Source organism: Castor canadensis, chromosome 10, assembly GCF_047511655.1.
Source record: "Castor canadensis chromosome 10, mCasCan1.hap1v2, whole genome shotgun sequence".
Taxonomy (NCBI): Eukaryota; Metazoa; Chordata; class Mammalia; order Rodentia; family Castoridae; genus Castor; species Castor canadensis.
Window position 1 is genome coordinate 18,399,604 of NC_133395.1, and position 21,746 is coordinate 18,421,349.

The following is a 21,746-nucleotide window of genomic DNA, read 5'->3' on the forward strand; positions in this document are numbered from 1 at the left end:
TATTATAGATCAGCTCAGATAAAATAATAAACATTCAAGACGTTGGTAAAATTGATTCAATAATATTTTTATTATTTTTCAGTATTTAAGTATTTATCTTATAATATATTGTAACAAACACTCTAAAATTATATAATACCATCAGAGAATCTGGATTGTAAACACATTTAAAATCAAAAGAAGGTCCTATTTTGAAATCTCAACAGTTCCATGTTTTAGAGATACGAAAGTCAAATAATGTAACTAACCAATTCACTACATTATCAAATTTTTCCTTATGGTTTTCTAGGTTATACCAAAGGGCTCACTCACAATGAGAGAATTCTGTTGGTGGTGATGTTAAGAGGGACTCTACTAAAAACATGGGCAGGCTAAAGAGTTACTAATAAACAAACAAATAAACAAAAAACAGAGTGAAAGTCAACCATTTCAACCATAAAAGTCAGAACATCATAGTTAACTTAGAATACAAGCAAATAAAACAAAGACAAGACATTTGTCTGAAGTCAAGTTTTGACTTCAGTATTTCTCAGTGCCAGTTTACTCAGTCAGCATTACACCACATGGTCTGCTAAGTTTCAGAAACTGAACAAGAAGCTAAGTAGATAGCACCAAGTTAGCACTCCTCCTCACAACACTTGTGATCTATAAATATGATTAAAAATGTGCATAAGAATTGAATGCATAAGTAAGCTGAATTATGAATGCTCAATTATGCCAGATAACAACTCCTTGAATGAATTCTGGAAAAGAAAAGAAACATGATAATTATAGAAATGTAATTCCTATATCTATTATCTCTCATGAAACTGGTGGTAGAAGGTGTCACTGTCTCTGAGGAAAGAGGAAATACATATGACAATATATATGTTTAATTTTAATATACCAAGCTTTATGTGACAATTGGAAATCTGTCATATGATTCACTGAACCCACATTACAAATAATTACAATATACTTGGCATTATGGCTGCATTGAAACTTCACATGAAGCTCAACAGCAAAAAGATGACCAGGAAGTTTGTCCAGCACCAGACTAATATTTCAAAATTAAGCATAACTGGCAGAAAACCAAATGTATTGACAATAGTGTGAAGCTCAAGGGCCAGACCTTGACAATCAACATTGGTTATGGGAGCAATCAGTAAATGATACACATGGCTTCTGGGAAACTCTTGGTCCATAACATCAAGGAACCAGAGGTGCTTCAGGTGTACAACAAATCTCACTTTGTTGAGATTGCTCACAATTTTTTCTCCAAGAACCACAAAGCCATAATGGAAAGAGAAACTCAGATGGCAATCATCAATCCTAATACTATAGTATGATATTTAGTTATATATTGGTATGTTTTAAAGCCATAAATAAAAAATCAACTTAATGATAAACACAAAGTATGGCTGATGGTTACCTCCTGGGATGAAGAACTGGCACGATGACAGGTTAGAAGAGGAACAGAGAAACATGTAAGTGGGTACATGTTACTGGCAACATTCAAGTTTGTAGGTTAGTTGGTGAGTCCTTTTGCAGTAATGGGGATTGAACCAGGGCCCCAGGTATGCTGGACAAACCCTCTACCACTTGAGCCACACTCCCAGCCCTTACGTTTCTGTAATCCTCCTGCCTCCACTTCTGGAGTAGCTGGGATTATAGGTATGTTGGAGAGTCCTTAGGGGTTCATTTGTTCATTAATTTTATAACATAAAAATATGATATATGTTTTTTATTATTATAAAAAAAAGGAAAAATGTTGATATACATCCTTTATTATTTGTAAAATATAAATGAAGGTGATAAAGGAAAAAGAAACCTAGGAGGTTAGAAATGTTTGTAACAGGCAAATATTAAAAATAACAATAAATTTATGTAGAGTTAGCAATTCAGGCAAAATTAATTTTGTTGTAACAATGTCTTAAGATACAGAGAATAATTATGTAACAAATGGTCATTAAAAACAAAATTTGAAAGGAAAGTGAAAAAAAAAATGAATAAAGGGCTCATGTGCACATTTGTTTGTGCTTAAATAAATCCACAAAACTGCCATGTGGTATTTTTTAAAACCTTCCAACATTATAAAAAATTGTTAAAATTAAACTCAGGGTAATACTTGCATAAAAACTTAATAATATATCTCTAGATTTATTTGGATAAATATGTATGTCCAAGTTCAAGTTGGATAACATCAGTGAGAAAAAGTGGGCTTAACATAATTCCTTAATTTCATTTCAAAGTCATTTTATACTTAAGTATAAATTTGTGGAAAAATAACATTTATGCACAAATGTCATAGGTTTAACTTCTATGGTCAAATCATAGATTATACTTCAGTATCAAACAAAACAATCATGACTTTCCAATGTTTATATCTACTGCCATTAAGGAGATGAATAAAATTCAATTTCAATTAAGTAGACCATGTGAAAATATATGGAACATTTAATTTTTCCAAAACATTGGTGAGTATTGTTGTCATTTTTTAATTATTCAGCATTTGCTCTGTTGTTCACATATACAAGAAGAAAATCTTTAAGAAAATATGGATTAAAATAATTTAAATTGAAAGAGTCAAAAAAGAATCAAATCTTTTTCTTGTTTTCTTTCTTTTTTATCACAAGCTGTGTAGAAAGAGGAGACAACTAAACCTACCCCTGTACACCTCAACCCAGGCGCCGTGCCTGGTCTGTAGTGTGAATGGAAAAAGAAATCAAAATGTTTCCTTTTATAAAAGTGCTTAGCACTTGGCAAAATAAGAATGCTTCCATAATTTAATTTCCTATTTACTATATTTAAAACAAATTAGTAGAGAAGATAGGAAAAGGGAATGAAAAAACTCCTTTTATAATCAAGCTACTCAGAGAAGTAAGAGAAATTTTTCTTATTGAGAAATGAAGGTTTTTGAAAAATGAAATTTGTTACAGAAATGACCTCTAAGACAAATGGAAGCATAATTTGATGAATAAAATATGTTTTGTTAACCTCTCATGCCTAGAGCTATTATAACTCCTGTGCATTAGACTCACTTTTATTATTTTCTAGAAGTTCTACATCAAATTATTCAACTAGAACAGGTTCAACTTCATGAGCATTCTCACAGACTCTGTTCACACCTTCCTCATTCCAGTACAGAATGGAGGTTACAGGTAATAGGAAAGAAATTCTTTCATAAAAAACTGACTTTTAAAATTGTATCAATGTGAGCACTTACCTGTGAACATTATAGCAATTAATTGTGGTAACGCAGATCCTGAATTTGCCAAGGGCCACTCAATTTATAAAATTTGGGTAAATTAATGATGGTAATGCTCTGATAAGCACTTTATTATTTTATTCAATGTAGATCAAAGTTACCACCTTATATATAAACTTTCTTTTATAATTTAACTTACTTTGAAAATGATAGAATAAGGAATATTCTTGCAAAACTGAGTTCAGTAGTTACTTTACAATTCCACTGTAAGGACTAGTAATAAGATGTCACATCATCAAATTGTCTCTTCCTGCACCCAGACTGGCACCATCACCGGTGCCCAAAGGCAAGCTTGGGAATGAGTAACATGCTTACAGGGCCCTAAAGTGTAAATCAAAATTCAATATTTTCCAAAATTCATATCTCCTTGGGATACATGATGAAATATATGCTCCATCATACTTATCAAAAAGAGGTAGCTCTGTTATTTCCACTTTTTAGACCAACAAAGAATGATATTTGAGATGAAATATTACATCATTTTGTTTATGTTTTATTTTTATGTTAATAGATAAAAATGGTTGACCACATACATATATTTATACTTGTGTACCAAATCTACACATTGAATAAAGGTTGAAGAGAAAGACAGAAGAAAGGAACTGCCAGTTACTGAATACTATTGTTAGTTACATTTGATGTTTTGTATACTCTGTCTCCTAATGAATGGAGATCTTTCCTTGGATTGCAGTTATTATACACAGGAATGTATATAAATACATAATGTATAATACATAATACACAGATAACATGTGTATTTCTGTAGATACAGTTACATCTGTATCTATTGAGTTTTGAAATGTACTTTATAATGCTAATTATTCATACACATATACAAGATATTAAAGGGACATATAATAAAGGTTTATGTACCTCTTTTGAGATAAATTAATAATAAAATTTTGGCATATTTATTTCAGATATCATTTAAGAATATCATATTATAGTCTCTATTAGTATGCCTAGGCTGCCATAACAAAGTACCACAGATTGGGTGTAGTACACAACAGAAGTTTATTTTCTCAATTCTAGAGGATGAAAGTCCAAGGTCAATTTACCAATCAGATTCGGTATCTACTGTGGCCTTTCCTGGCTTTTACATGCCCACCTTCCTGCTGCGTTCTTATACGGTCTTGCTTCTGTGTGACAGAAAAAGAAAATTCTGCATTCTCTACTTTCTCTTATAAAGACACCAGCCCTCTTCTATCAGGGTCTGATCCTTATAACCTTTAATTTAGTAACATCTAATTTTAGATTTCACCTAAAATCCTATCTCTAAACAGAGCCATTTGTGGGGTTAGAACTTTGATTAGTGGATTTTACGGGACACATTTCAGTTCATTAGACTGGTTCAATTGTGAAACCCAAATATATTTCCCCATACCGTCACCTTTGTTTCTTGAGAAATCAGTGATGAATAATGTGCATTTACTTACTGAAATCATTTAATTTTAATTCCACATCTACTATGTGTAATTTACTATTCTACATATTGGGAAGAAGTAATTAATAAAACAGGCAAAAATTCACTTATTTCTGTTCCTTTTCTCTAATTTTAGAGATAGGAATATTTGGAAACTCAACAACATAAATGTGTAAAATACTTATTTACACATATACAGTAAGCTAAATGGTGATAAATGTATTAAAATATTTCTTAAACAAGGAAAGAGGGTAGGGAGTAGAACAGGGTGAAACTTCAAATAAAGTAGTGACATTAGCTCTCACTGAGAATGTATCATTTAAAAAATACCTGAGAAACCTACTGCAATCTGTGTAGGAAGAAGTTATAACAAAATGCACTGACAAATGTTAAATAATAGGGAGTAGGGGGAAAGGGTAAGGAATAGTAATAGAGGGATTAGACTGATTAGAATACAATATATACACAGATGAAATACTATGGTGAAAACCCTTTGGACAAAGAATATAGACTTAAATAATGAAGGACAGGTATATAAAATAGGTCCTGTTAGAGGAAGAATACTATAGGGAAAGGGAGGGTTAATGGAGACAGTAATATGGTCACTGTACTTTATATTGATGTATGAGGATAAAACTTTATATACATGGATGAGAATAAAACTTTATATACATGTATGAGGATAGAACATTGAGGCCTGTCAAAGACATTTTAAGTAGAGGGAAAGGGGATGAGGGAGAATGATAGTGGGGATGAATCTAGCTAAGGTACATTGTAATATGGAATTGTCACAATGAAACCTCCTATATAACCCTGAGTGCTAACAAAAATGCAAAGAATAACTCAGCCATGAAGAAAAGTGAAATCTTATTTGCAAGTAAATGGATGGAACTGGAGAACACCATTCTGAGCGAGGTTAGCCAGATTCACAAGACCAAAAATCATATGTTCTCCCTCATATGCGGTCTTTGGATCTAGAGCAAATACAGCAATGTTGTAGGACTTGGGTTACATGTCAAGGGGAGAACATATACAGGAGGTACGGGGTTAAATAGAAAACCCAAAACATGAAAGCATTTGATGTCCTCATTCCAGAGGAATTAATACAGAAAACTTAAAGCGATGGAGGTCAACATGAGAAGGGGATCAGGAACCAGTATAAAGAGCAGTTAGAGATGAATCAACCTGGGTTGTAACACATTTGTACATGGAAGCAATGCTAGGAATCTCTCTGTATAGCTATCCTGATCTCAACTAGCAAAAATGCTATGTCTTTCTTATTATTGCTTATTTCTACTCTTCAACAGAACTGGAGAAAAGTACAGAACAGGGAGGGAGAAGGGGGCGGGGACAGGAGGGAGAAATGAACCAAACAATGTATGCACATGTGAATAAATGAATAATAAAAAAGTGCAAAGAATAAATTAAAAAATACCTGAGGAAATTGAGTCAATATATTAAGCTTATACTATCTCTATATATGTGCTTATTTATTTTATTATTGGTTATTCTGTTTTATTTATGACTATACTAAGTATTCCACATTTGCAAAATTATTTAAAGGAATTTCACTTTAGTTCATGATTGAATAACTGGATCTAGACTTATCCTTATGACCTAATTTGAGCTCTCAGGAAAACAACTGGCTTCTCCCCTTCTTGGGACCTCTAGTATCTGTTTTATCCCTTTTCACCATTGTACCTTGCTTTACTAATGTTCTAGACATGTTTGTTTCTTCTACACTCAAGGTTATAAAGTTACATATGACGCCACAAGGTGGGTTCCACCCCTACTGCCTGACCCTCTAGTGCCTCTTAGCCTCCTGGACCAGGCTTCTGTATGACTTTTGTTCCAGTACTACATTAGTCCCTACCATGTAACCACAGACTGCTCCCTAGCCTCTGCCACAACAACAAATATTACACATAGCAACATCTCTACAATCCTACCCACCTCTAAGCAGTTACAGTAAGATGAGGCCTTCACCCCACTACAAATAGGATTGGCTTTGTTGTTCTGTCAGGGGGGAATGTGAAAGAGGTCACCCTTTTAACAAAACATGACATACTGAAAAAAGAATACCAGGGCTAGATGGAATGTGGAGGTGGGTCAGAAGGAATGTGGAAGTAAAAGCTAAGCACAAGATGTTCCTGCATGTTGCAAAATTCAAACCATGATCTGAGGAAGAGACAAACAATCATTAAGGTCCACAAAAAGGGAGATAGCCAATGACAAATAGCCTAACTCAAAGCATGAAACTTGGTCTCAACCTTGTTTTGGGGTGGTATGCTCCCTTGCCTACTTTCCATCATTTTCTTTCCTTTTAATGGCATGCTAATAGATACTTGCTTTTCCTACTCTCCCATCTCAGTTAATTCTCTCACCAACCTGTGGCTCTGAAATCCGTGACAGTTGTCACATGAAGAGAGAAGGCCTTAATGATCTGAAGAGACAAAGGAAACTGTAGGGGGTGGAGGTTGATGGACTTTTTAGGGAAAAGTCAGAAAGTGTAGATCCATAATAAAAACACTTGCAAATATCTGCATATGGTTCCATTTCTCTCTGTTGATAGGTACTAGGCCTTACATGTATAGGACAAAGCTTTACATGCTTGGGCAAGAATGATTAGGGAGTACAAACTGAGAAATTCCATGTTTTGACCTTCCAAAGAAGAGAGCTTTCATAGAACATTTGCTAAAGGCTCCAGACACTGTCACCTCAGTGTAGAACTGCACTGGCCTCAGGATAAAGGCTATTCAACATCTAGCTGATCTCAAGTAACTTACCTTGTTACGCAAATAAAACTCATCCATCTTTTAAAAAAACACATGAGACAATCTAAAACTCCAAAGCATCATCATCAACTGACATTAAATAAAAATGTCCTACAGACCAGCAGGCAGGAAAATGTTACTGATTAGCATGGAGAAATGTTATTTAGTGGCATTAAACATGATAGATAATGTCAGACTCTTCAAACAGAGTATATAGATTTGTATTTAAAGAAAAACATGAAATAGTTAGGCAAGAAGGAGAATATACAATGTAACCAGATAAAGTTCCTAGAGATGAAAATAAAATATGTGAAATGAATAACTGAATAAGTAATATTAAAAGTATACGATGAAGAACAGCAGAAAAGTTTAATGAATTTGAAGGCACATCAACAGGAATTGAAAACACAAGAAGAAAAATAAAATGAGCATTCAGACCTGTGAGTCAAAACTAGGCTGCTCAACAATGTAAAACAGTTTTTAAGTGAGAAGGCAGACCAGAAAAAGACATTGGGAGAACTAATGTCAAAACCTTTTCAAATTTGATGAAAAGTATCACAGATCTAAGAAATTTAGCGAAACACAAACAGAGAAAAGTATTAGTGTTCACTTCAATGTCATAAAGAACTTAAGCCAGAAGAAAATGAAACTATATTGTCAAATATAATTCTGCTTTGTAAAAATTTTATTGAAAAACTGAGTTTAGAAAATAAAAAATTTTAATCAAAGAAGTTGGGAAACTTACTAAGAGAAAGTTCTCCATGGAAAAGGAAAATAGCATGAGATGGAAAGTGAGTATCACAAAGGAGTGAAAAGTGAAAAATAATAAATCCATAGGTAACTATAAAAGATTTTGTTCTTATTCATTCTATTCTTCAATAGATAACTTGCTATTTAAAGCAAAATGTATGTACATATGAATAAATAAATAAAAATAAAGCAAAAACAGCTGTGTATTGCAAGATTTATAGCATATGGAGAAGGGAATTTTGTGACAGCAATAGTCCAAAGGGCAAGAAGAGGAAATAAAATATAATAATCTGAAGTATCTACAAGTGAAATGGTATATGATGTAATGGTACACTAGGATAAACTTGAAATGCCTATTTAGTGTATTTAAAGGCATTAAATCAAAATTTAATGGATTCAAAATTTAAAAATTCTGAATTTGTCGATTCAGAAATTGACAAATTACATTTTAAAAAATGAATCATGTATGGCCTAAAAATAAATTTTAAAGGTAAAGATGAATAAATCTAACCTTAACATTGATGGCATTTGTAGAATCTGAATGCCAAGCTAATCAAAAGAAAGTTAAAGTGGTTGGCTCTTCAGACATAGCATACTTCACAACACATACTATGATGTGAAGGATTCTTCAGAATGAAAAATGTTGAAATTCATCAAAAAACATTACAGTTATAACAAGGTATGAACGCATTAGTAGAGGTTTAAAATCCATGAAACAGAAAACCAATGGACTGACGAAATAAGATAACCAAAATTCAAATGGGGAGCTTATCATCTCTCCCATTAATTGATATGAAAAAACATTTGTCAGGATACAAAATTAAATAGCACTACAACCTCCATGGTTGCATAAATATTTAAAGAATATTCCCTAAAACAACACTGAAACACCTGGTATGAACAGAAATTCATGGAATATTCAGTGATATCCTTCATATACATGCAGGGCCAGATGACCAATTGAAAAGGTCAATAACATACACATTATTCTGTATGATTATAATAATTTTAAATGTAAATTTATTTCAGAGATATTACTAGAAATTCCCAAGTATTTGAAAATATACTATGCATTTCTAGTAAATTGTGGGTAAAGAAAATTATTTTTTAAGTATTTTAAATTAATAAAATGAAATAATATCAAAATGTGTGGAGGAGAGACAAAACCATACAGCTATGTATTGTGTATATGTATGTGTATGAGTGTATGAAAAATGGCTGAAATTATTGATTAGGACTACTGGTCTTTATGAGAATTTTAGTATTGTTTGAATTTTCAACCACAAGCATATATTATTTTGAAAAGGGTAATGAAAACAATGACAAAAAATTAAATTTTTTTCTTTTCTAGAAAATTTCAAACCTTCTATTATTATGATTAGTTACAAAGCAAGTGATGACATGGTGTCTAATACATAGTACAGTGTCAATAATTATATCCCTTTTAAGTATGTATACCTAGGTCTGGGGATGTAGCTCAGTGGTAGAGTGCTTGCATGTAGAAGGCCCTAAATTCAATCCCTAGCACCACCAACAAAATAAGTAAAATATGTGTACTGTGCCTGCGCATTAAGTCATGTGTAAATAGAGATTCTATCATATATTTATATACCTAATATACTGTGAAAACTGCTAAGAGTATGTCCTCCGGAATGAAATGCACACATATTACCTCTGAAATTTTGTGCTTTAACTTTCATAAAGGGCATAAAATTGTACACTAGCATAAGTACAAACTTACTCTATAATATTAAATGTCAAAAGAAAGTCACCTATAAGACAAATTTAATTATTAATACTTGATTAAGCAATATGATTAAACTCATTTCATTAAAATGAAATCCAAAACATCCAAAGTTAGGTACACTATAATATTACAAAAATGGACTTGTGATAAAGCAAAGTTAATTAACAAATGAGCAGATCATGAAAAGTCAGACAATGTGATTGTTCTCCAAATGTATAAGCTATGAAGTCACAAATTTAATTTACCAATCCTACATCTGTGTATTTGTGCGTGTCTCGTTTTCTCCTAATTTGCATAATCTAATGTGCTCATTCTTGATAGTAATACCTTGCTAGATCAAGGCATTTTGCTTTGGAAGTAACTTAGATATATTTTCCACAGCTTTGACACAAGTCAAATTTACTTGCATGTGGATCTTCATTAAGAGAGAAATTGTAGCTTAGTGTAAGACAAAAGCAGGAGTGAGGCGCTTTTGTGTTAGACAAACAGAGTTTCAAAAACTCTTTAAGCCAAATGGAAATCAATACTCATTTTCTTTCTAAAAATCACACAATTTCTTAGCCACAGAGAGTGTTAATTGTTTAGAACAGAGGTACAACTTTTCCAGATAAACCAAATGGAGTTTGTGTAGGAATCAATCTCACATTTCACAGAAATGGTTTGAGGAGTCACTGTCATAAACGTATACTTCCACCAGTTCTACAACTTTATCTGTCATTTACTACCTTAAATTGTTTTATTTTACCAAAGTAGTTCTGATGACTGCTTCAGAGGACAGAATATTTATCCCAATTGTTATAATAAGCCATATATATTAAAGTTACAATACACAAATTTGGTGAGTTAAGATTTGTCCTTTATTGGATATAATTGAACTAGGTACTTTTCCATGTGACAAAGTAAAAAAATACTTCTCTTTCATTTCATGGTATAGATGCTCATTATAGACCCTTATGTGTTCTTCAGAGTTATAAAAATGTTTATTTGCACTACTACTTTCTTAGAGAATACACAAGTGTTTCATCATTAGTGGGAATTTTTTTCTGTCTACTAGTAATTACTTTAGTGTTATTTAAAAATCTTTCTTTCACAATAATGAAGGAAACTTAGGAAATATTTCAGCATCATGAACTCAATCGCTCATTCATTCAACAGGAAATTAGAGTTTAGGCTCTGTTACAGTAGATACAGCAGAGTGAGCACAATAGGAATTGCTCCTGCTTTCTTGGAGCTTATACGCTAGAAACAAAATAAAGGTAATAAAATAGGTGTGTGTGTGTGTGTGTGTGTGTGTGTGTATTTATATATAATGCATATATTTTAAATAGTGGTTATAAATAATCATAAATAAAAATAAAGGATGGGAGGATAGCAAACATTGAAAGATGAGACAACATTCCTTCTATGACATCTATCACAAACATCTCTGAACCCAAAGAGGTGAAAGTCATAAGCACAGAAAATATGAAATTAATACTATTCTGGACAGAAAGGAAGGAGAAACCATGTAAAGACCTTATAGTAAGGCAACAGTGGGCTGAACAAGAGTAAGATTTTAGTTTCTAGTTACAACAGATTTTGACGTGAATAAAAGGCAAAGGTGGTAAGAGGCTGTTGCTGTTGTTCCCTCTTCATTCCCTTGACGGAGACATGTGAGTCACGAAGGGAAACCTTAAACCACTGAAATTTTGTTTTTATGCTAAGCTTGTGACAATATTCTTTCTAATATTATGTTTATATGAGTAGAGCTAAATATACCTTTTTAGGTAAGTATTCATATTTGCATGATAAGCTATACTGTCATTCCAAAGTGCATGAGAAAAATCAAAGCTCTGAGAAAATAAAGTCAAATGTGTTTTTATAGTAACAGAATTCTGATAAGTATATGCTCTGCAGGGAAAACAGATTCAGCTAAATTATCCTATTAGTTTGTTGTTCAAAATTCTAGACATGATTCTCGTATATACTGCATGAAACTCCTAGTGGGGGTGGAGGTAGGAGCACCTTTTAATTTTTTAATCCACTTCTGGCAGCAGAGAGAGATTATAAGAGGCTTGTTTTTAATCTTCTCACAGATCAGATTTAGTGATTTTAATTTTCTCTCATTCTGTGGTTGTATTGCCTGAATTCCAAGGTGTAACATTTCATCAATATGGATCAAGATTGTTCACAACTTACAGCTTTTATTGTTCACGGTAAATGTGAAAGAGCTGCTATTTCTAAATTTTTCTGCTTGTTTAATAACCAAGGAGAGGAGGAAATTGGATTGCAGCAAAAGGGTAAAAAATACAGATTTGAGGTGTGCCATTAAAGTCAAGAATTAACTACCTAAACCAATTGAAACAAACATTTTTACTCATTTATCTCAAACACAATTTTGCCTTACTGGATTGATAATGACAACCAACAACTGATCAAATGTTAGTTTGGATTCAAATCTCTACAAATAGAATTTGACTCAATTATTTTAATTGAAAAAATAAGCATCCTTATACCGAAAAATATCTGCATTAGTTGCAAATTTATGGTGTTCTTCAAATTGTAATGAACACTAGGTGTTTATCTTCAATGTCAAATTCAGTATTTTTTCTGCAACTTTTAAATTATGCTAAACACCTCAGGGTTTCCTACTCTGAATCCAGAGTTCTCAGAGGCTCTGTTCTTTTTCCTAAGCATAAACAGCAGACAACTACGGTTGCATGAAGTCACCCTTACATCTACTCTGATCCATTCTGCATGAGTTCGAGCTTACACTCACTGAACAGAGAGTCTATTTTTCTTTTTGTAGGTGAGGAAAAAAATACCAGCCAGTGGCATTATCTTTGTTTTGACTCTTGCTAAAAGTTTTTTGATTCACTTGCATGTATTCCATTCCTACCTTCTTTTTCTTGTTTACCTGAAATGGAAAGGTGCCTATTTGAATAAGTACTTTTCTTATTCTTTGCATATATTTTCCCGCTCTTTGTGCCTTTAGATTTACTTTTATATTTTCTGCCTTGGTATGACATGACTTTAAGAATGTTTTCTGCTTCAAAATACACAACAAAATGTTGGTGGTCTCAGCTTGACTTACCATCTCTCGATGACATCTCTTTCTTTTTGGAGGACATTATGGTTTACAGTCCTGCACATTTCTGGGGATTTTGTATTTTAGTCTAAAAAGAGATGTTTTGGTTCATTTTGGTGAGAAACTGAGATTTATTTTGGAATTCAAGGTGGAAATGCATTATCTTTCATAGGGTCAAGCCGTGGACTTAGTGAGAGCAGCAGCTCCTTGTAAAACCAGTCTACAGAACTCTGGGTCCTTTTGGACAGAAGCATTCCTTTTTCAATCCTTTCTTGCTGATGTCTTTGGGGAAAACACTAATATTCCTGATCTATAAGTTTCTGACAGCAACAGAATCAGGGTTCTTTTTGTTGTTGTTGTTGTTGTTTTGTATGTTTGTTTGTTTTGTTCAGTTGCTCCAAAGTATTATGAAAACTTTAACAGAGAGAGAAAGGGGAAAAATAGAAGCAAATAAAAAATTTCTACCTCATGTCACTATGTCAGTGCTGGAAACTTCAGGCAGAACAGCAGGTGCAGGGGAACTGAACGTAATAGTCTTTATTTTTCATAATTAATATTGGATTTTATGCCATGTCTTCTGCTATGCAAAAATTTATGGGCCATTTATGTAAATGACTCAAAAATATAAAATAGTTTAAAAACCAGGAAAGCAATGATAAGTCACATCATTGATTAATGCTGGAAATGTTAGCAGTTAGGTAAGACTTTTAGGGCAAGCTCATATGTTTGGGAGAGGGAGCTACTGCCCTTTTAAGTGAGTATTAACATCCCTTCAAGTTTCATTACCTATCAGGCACTCCACAATAAGCCACACACACACACACACACACACACAAAACCCAGACAAAACCATTGATTTACTCTCCTAGACGATCCACAGTGAATTTTGTTCAAAATAATCTTGCTGTAATGTTGAATTCCATGACCAGAAGATCTTTCTCTTTGCCATTTTTAAATATGTAAAGTATGAAGAAGCATGATCTTAAATTAAGCATGTTCAGGAATGTGCCCACCGTTGGATGTTGATGATGAGTCTTTTCAATATGAATATGCATGTTTCCCTAATAAATCCTCTTGCTTCCTGTGTAAGAGAGAAACTGCTTTGACTTGCTGCAAGTGACAAACCTTACTTCATTTTTTTCCCCCTATATTGTGCTGGGTAGGAGTACATTGTGTCATTTACAAAGGTTCTTACAATATATCAAATATATCATTACTTCATTATTTTATCTCCTGTCTGTTTTTATTGTTTTTCATCCATCAAAGAATGAACCCATTGTGTTTAGTACAGAAATACTTCAAACACACACACACACACACACACACACACACACACACACATACACACACATACAGTGCAGTCAAATATCATATAATAATGTTTTGGTCAATCATGGGTCACACATATAATGGTGTTCCCATAAGATTACATCAACTATTGATGCCATAGGCCTCTTAGTTTTTTTCATTTATTTATTCGTATTTTCATTATAGACCAGGAAAATAAAAGGTAGCCATCATCATCTCTTCTGAATGATGTGAAACTCTGCCAAGATGCCTTTAATAAGAAAAAATGTGTCATTAGGACTCATTCCTTAAATACCTCTATGAACAAGTCCCACTTCCAACTGCTTATTATTGCAATAAGAAAAAAATATTTTAAAAGACCATGTACTTTAACCAAAATAGTTTTATTATGGGAATAAAAGTATAATATAATAAAATCCAAATTAAATTAATTCTTATAATAAATTTTACTTTCACTTCATTTTCTCACTATCAAGTATTAAAGGTTTTTTTCATTAATTACCACATAGGCTTTTATCATTTAAAAATGTAGTGTAAATTGAATTTTCAGCATTACAATATTAATATTAATATATTTCCTTTATTCATATCACCTAGTAGATTGCCATATTATTTTCAAAAACAGGCAAGGCAGATATCCAGGAAAAATCTAAGAATAATAGTATAAACTGAGTATCCCTTATCTCAAATGATTGGGATTAGAATTACTTCAGACTTTGGATATTTTTGGATTTTGGAATATTTACATACAAGTAATGAGATATCTTAGGGAATGGGACTTAAATCTAAACACAAAATGCTTGTATGGTTTTATGTATGCATAGCCTGAAGATGATTTTATACAATATTTCTAATAATTTTGTGAGTGAAACGAACTTTCACACATAAGAGCAGATGTAGAATTTTCTACTGGTTATGTTGGTGTTCAAAAATTTTCAGATTTTAGAGCATTTCAGATTTTAAATATTTGGATTAAGGATGCTCAATCTAGTAAACTATATGATTTATAATAGAAATACAATTTATAAACTGTAACTTCATGTTTAATGATCAAAACTGACTTACTACTAGTTTTTCATGCAAAACCAAAAATACACGAAAACATTTACAAAATGAAACAAAATTTTTTCCTCAGTAATGTGAGCATATAAAGTAGTTAAATTTACAAGATTGATTGCTTTTCCAAGTAACTCACCTGAGTACAGTTAAGGAATGGACAGAAACTATCTAATAGTACCAACAATTTTACCTCCAATGATTTTTGCTTAAATAAACAAACTAATATGCTTCTAGTTTTGCAAAAGTAAACATGATCAGATAAAAGTTCTATTTTGTTGTCCAAGGAAGACATGTCTACTAAAAGTTTAGCATGTAGCAGGCACTGTGCTGGATGTGGTGAGCATTTCCAAAATCTTAGACTGTATGGTGTCATCCAGCTTCCTCGGTGGTCTGCAACGGATATGAATAGCCTGAAAATCTTCAGAAATGACATAGCGTACATTACCTAGCTTTGGCCTAGCCATTGCCTAGCCGGGAATATATCACTCTAACCTGTTCACGTTCAAAATTATAATGCTTATGATTCCTCTGAATTTCAAAAGCATGCTAGATATCTGCTAGTTACCAGCATCTGAATTTGTGCTAAGTATCTTCCTTTTGTTATGATCAACATGTTCCCCAAGAATTCCGGACATCCACAAGGCACTCAGACAACACATCTCTGTTTATCAAGGAAAATGAATTCAATTTAGTATGTTCCCTTATGAAAATAACATATATCTGAAGTGTTTAAGACCTGAGCAATGACAGTGACAAGAAAACATTAGCATTTCCTATAATCTTCCAAACAATGACTATAATTTTAGGTAAACAAAACAGTAATACATTGTGTTAATGTGCTACAGTTTGAATAATATCCAAGAAAATGTGTTTTAAAGACATACTTTCTCATACCTTATGGCTGGTATATATTTATTTTTAAAGAACACATGGATCTTATAAATACACAGCAGTTTCATCTCTGTTAGTACCTGTCTTGTTTATGCAAATGCAGTACCAGCTTTTTAAAACTTGTATACGCACACAGTGTTTGTGCTCAATGTCTCTAGAAACCATACCTTTCATGTAAGCACATGCTGTTGAGACTTTTCTTTTGGGAATAAGGAAATGGAAATGACTACATAGGAATAGGGTACTTCAGCAGGTTGGAACAGATGGTTATTATTGTCCTGAAAGTTTTTACTCATGGATTATATTCTTTAAAATGCTAGGCCTGATTTTATCTTTAGGAATATAAATTCTTGAGCATTGAGCCATTTCATAAAGACGGTTGGCCAGATTTTGGTTCAGTAAAAATAATCTGCATTTAAATACAGAAACTTTTAGTTCCTTTTATAAATTGATGAACCTTATCATTTAACTTTCAAAATAATGCCCTGAATTTTCATTTTGATTTGCAAATACAGAAAACGGGATTTAGAAAACATTAATTTGTTCAATGTTGCTACAATAGATTTAGAGCATCTCATGTGTTCCTATTCACAATAGAAACCAAGCACAAAGCCTAGACTGAAGTGTATATGGGGTAGGTTTACTCTTCCTCCCCTTTATCAATACAGTCAGGGTAAGAACACAGCCTGTGGTAAGCACCAGAAGGCCTCCACCCACATTTTTTGTGTTATGATCACATCATTTCATCTATACATAAATGTAAAATATAATTTAGATGTCAGAAGTGGATTCTGGCCAACATGGTGAGATTGTTAAGCTATGAACAAGCCTGGATAAAAAAAGGATTGCATTATTTTTGATTATATTGTCTGACTATTCATTTTTCTTCTTGTTGAAAGTTTGAATCTACATCCAATGTATTTGAAATGGAAACATATCTTAGATATCCAAGAAAATAATATCTTTGAGTCTTAAGGGAAATGGAATGAAATATGTACAAAAATTTAGCAAAAGACAATAAAATCAAGTATAAGTATTTTTTAAGGAAAATATCTAAATAAAACATGACATTTCTTCCTCCTTGTGGTTGAACATAATAGTATACTTTTGGTCATATTAAGTTAATTTTTCAAATTAATCTTTTGAAGAGATATTTTTTACCTTCTCAAATTCCAAATTCAAATGTGTTTGGAGGTTTTGAGATACTAGTTGCCATGGAATTATATGGTAACTTCATATGTTAAGCTTACTGGAAGATGTTTCATATCATTACTCACACACCACAAACACACACGAATGTTATTTTGATGCATTTGAGGAAGATGGGATTCTTCATGAAATGAGATTCAATTTCTCTTTGATCAGTGAAGAAAGCTGATGCCATAGCTAAATTGTAACTACAAACCATAGGAGTCATACAGACCACAAAATTTAGTTTAACAAGAAAGGACCTTTCATGTCCCAAAGTAGAATTTGCAGAGCACATTGAGCTAAAAGTATGTCTTTTTTTAAGTTCTTACTAGCCATAGTAGAAAAGGCTCAGGAAGATGAAATTCTGTTTGTTGTCTTCGGGCCTCTTTGAATGTACAACTTGGTCATGTTCTTAGCTCTGTGATGCTTGGATGACTAGTTTTAATTTTTCTCATACCAGGACAAGCAAAAATTAGTAAGCTTTCATTTCCAAGTATGAGATTAGACATTACCAGTATATTTCACTATTGTTTTTATAAACTATCAAATCAAATAAGAAAAAATATCCTGTATACAAATATAAATCTATAAAAAATGAGCTATTTGATCAATTTGGTAAAAATTATGGAGCCAAGAGTAAGACAATCACACACATTACCAAAATTAATTTAAATCTGTTCTTGTTCATGTTTTACTTATGCCATATATTTACTTTTAAAACTTTATTTCTGAGATGTGTACTTCTATAGTGGTCAAGTAGCTAATTGAAACCAAATACCCTGTTGAGGAAAAAAAACAGAAAAACTAGAATAATTATTTGTCAAAACTTCTTGTAAATCATCAGTGTGCTAAACATACAGCAAATAATATTAAACCAATGTCATGAAAAAGTATGAAATTGAAATAGGTGAGCTATTTTTAGGCTATTTTTCTCCTGGTGATCTTTTGTGAGTTCCCAAAATGTGGCTGTGCAACTAAGATGCTGAGCAGTGCTGTTGGCAGCCTGTTGGGAATGAAGGATGACAGTAGAAGTAAATGGTCAATAATAAGGAAGAGAAACTAGTGTAATGGCTAGCTTATGATCACATGGAGCTACACAGTCCTTGCAAATATTGGGGAAACTCTTTCATCACCTTATTCCATGGTAGAAGATTAAGAACCTGAACTGCTCATTTCCATTAATGCCTTCCATGAGGGAACATAAAAACCATACCCAGAGGATGAAAAAAAAATAGCACGCATAAGGCTCAAACCATTTCAAAAAACTCAATTAAATAACTTGCAAATATTTTTTTCAGTCATTAGAAAAAAGTGAACCAGAATAAAATGAGCAGAAAGAATGCACAATAGAGGCAGACTTAAATAACATACTTATTGGACATACAAATTAATATAACTGTGGTGTTTAAGATATTAAAAAATTGCAAATTTTGAAAAGAATAGAAAACCATAAAAAAGACATCAAATGTTGACAGGAAAACTAATTCCAGCATGGAAAAATACCTGAACAAGAATAAAGAAATTAATGAATTGTTTTGATAGATTAAATGCAACTAAATAAGAATTACTGAACTGGTAAATAAGTCTGAAGGAACATCCATTATAAAGAATGGAAAGAATGGGAAAAATAGAGGGAAGTCACACAGGGAAGACTGAGAAAGTCCAATGTACTGAGAACTCTGGGAGAAAACATGATGGAATCATAGAACAAAATCTTGGAGATATAAAGCCTTAGAATTTTCAGAACTATTCAGGCATCAAGTCAGAGATTTTAAAAATTCCACAAACTCATGTGGGTTAGAAATCTCATTTTAGCTTCCTATAATAAGATTGAAATCTAAAGTCAAAGAGAAAAATATACAGCTCACCCTCCCAAGAGCAGGAATTAGTGTATATGTGATTTTTCAACAGAAATAATGAATGTTAGAAGATAATGAAATATCTTTAAAGTGCTGAAAGAAAGCAACCATCAATCCAGAACTTCACATGCTGTGAAAATATTCTTACAGTAAAAGACTTCTCAGTTTTCCTGTTTTTACTTCTTGTAGGGCAGTGATGGCCACTTAAATCCATACCATACTCCTCACAATCTAAACCCAGAAAAAACAATAAGGAGAGACAAAAATAAAACTCTTACTTCCATGCTAACTGCAAACTAGAAAACAAAAAAAACCCGTGCACATTCCAATTTCCATATAAGTGACAAAACAAATATCTCAGAGCATACAACCACACAAAGCAGGAATATTCCGTGAACCTAAGAGAATGCTACAGGGTTTCATTGGTGAGGTTGCTGACAACATCAAATTGGGTTGCTTCAAAAGAAAAATGGGAGAAATACTGACATCATAAAATATGTGGACCATAGCACTAGCCACTGGGAAATCATAAAGAAGATGTCTATCAAATGTGCAGGACTGGAGACAGGAGTTTTCTGGAGGGGGAAGATGTCCCTCCAATATTGGTAGTAAAACAAAAGAAAGAAACAAGAGGCTAAACTGAAACTCCAAAGAAAACAAAAAGACAAATGTCAAAGAATCAGAAAACGTACTGACTCATCCCTGCTGCCAACAGCACATTTTAGGAAATTAAACTTCATAGAGAAAAAGAAGCTGCTCTCATATTCAGATTTTTTTTCATTGTAAGACCTTTTCAGAGGCATTAAGTTCTATTTCATTTACAATAATGTGTTTACCATTTATAAAGAATTACAATAACAGGTGAGTCTATGGTGCACAGTGGAGAGGAGATGGAGTGACTTTAAGAAATTTAAAAGAATCTAAAAAATAAAGAATAGGTCATGTTTATAGGTTGCAGTCTCAGTGCCTTGGTCAGAGGGAAGATGATTATAAGCATGAATCCTGTTGGAATCCTGGTAGAGAGGTCTTACGTAGTACTATTACTGCAGGGCAGGGGAACAGCCCAAGAATATCAGAAAACATTGGTCAGACAATCCACGAAGATATAAAAGCCTAAGGATGTGAGGCTACCCTTTCTCATCTGCAAAAGTCAAAGATCTAAAAGACAGTACAGTCCTTGTCCTCTGTGCCTGAATCTATAAACCTAATGGAATATTTGGGATTAAAAGAACTTCAAGTACCACAACTCAGGTGGCACAAGTGTCCCAAATGCTTATAGATACAATAAAAAAGAAGTTAACACTTTGTTCAAGACAGTACCCCCAGAACATGGTAAAGCTGGTCAGTCTCACTCAGAGCCCATGTTTTTTACCACACAGTTCAATATCTCTTGGGATCAGAGATCAGTACTTATCTTGAGAATTTTTTTGTATGATGAAAGTGAAATAAGTGTCAGTGGACCAGACCTGAATGAAACTATTGACCAATTTACAATTTCAAATGAGCTAACATTTTTCAAAAATGATAATACCAATAAACAGTGTATTTAAATTGCTTATGATAAATAGCATAAACTCAATATATGATGTTCTTGATTTAAAAAATTTCAAAATATTTAGAAATGTTTAAAGGTAGAAGAGTTTATTTCCTTGGTTGTTTTGTTTGTTTTTGACAGGGTCTCCAAATATAGCCCAGGCTGGCCTTGAACTCATGATTCCTCTATCTCAGCTTCTGGAGGGCCACAATTACAAGAGTCATTTTGAGTTCTTTATAAAACTCACAATTCTCTGAGTAAAGTATTGTTATTTTTCCCATTTTATGGACTAGAGAATGGAAGCATATGGACTTTTCTCAATTTGTGAGTGTCCTGTGATTGGGAGAGTTGGAGACATGTTTCAAGCCCAGCAGTATAACCCAAAACTTAAATTACTTTCTTTTGAATGATTTTTTCATTTAGAATAAATACACTCAAATACAGTCAGATGATGGGTAAAAAAGCAAAGAAAGAAAGTTCAAAATGCAATGAAATTACATTGCATTTAAAGGAAGACATTTATCAACTAAACATGAAAGCAAACAAGTAAATGAATAAGTGCATAAAACAGAAGTTCTAATGCAAAGAAAGAAATTCTAGAAGACATGAAACTTCTCTTTTTTAATATATGGAAGACAGTATCTAAAACAGAAATCCAGGTTGATTCCAGACAAACTTCTAGAACAGATTGTTAAACAGATGACTTTTATGTAATTAAAAATGGAACTAGTGAGCTGTGGTATGCTAAGAATCCTGTTCTGTTGCTTTGGTAACCTCAGGGAATCTCAGTGAAAGACTAGAATAGGCATCAGGATTTGTGCCAAACAAGGCCCTCACTGTATCCATTGAGATAGATGAGACAGTGTGAGCTTCATGATGGAACATTGGGTGGATTT

At 32.8% G+C, this 21,746-nt stretch overlaps 1 protein-coding gene, 1 non-coding gene and 1 pseudogene across 4 annotated transcripts in view; 1 reads left to right on the plus strand and 2 right to left on the minus strand.

Moving 5' to 3' along the window:
- The window catches only part of Gpc5 (glypican 5), a 1,368,088-nt gene that overhangs the window by 811,102 nt on the left and 535,240 nt on the right, over window positions 1-21,746 (minus strand). The gene's annotated exons all lie outside the window — the stretch shown is intronic.
- Window positions 2,591-2,705, plus strand: LOC141413228 (small nucleolar RNA SNORA51; annotated as a pseudogene).
- LOC141413214 (small nucleolar RNA SNORA51) lies at window positions 16,841-16,974 on the minus strand. Its single transcript, XR_012438022.1, has one exon. It is a non-coding gene; the product is annotated as a small nucleolar RNA SNORA51 (small nucleolar RNA).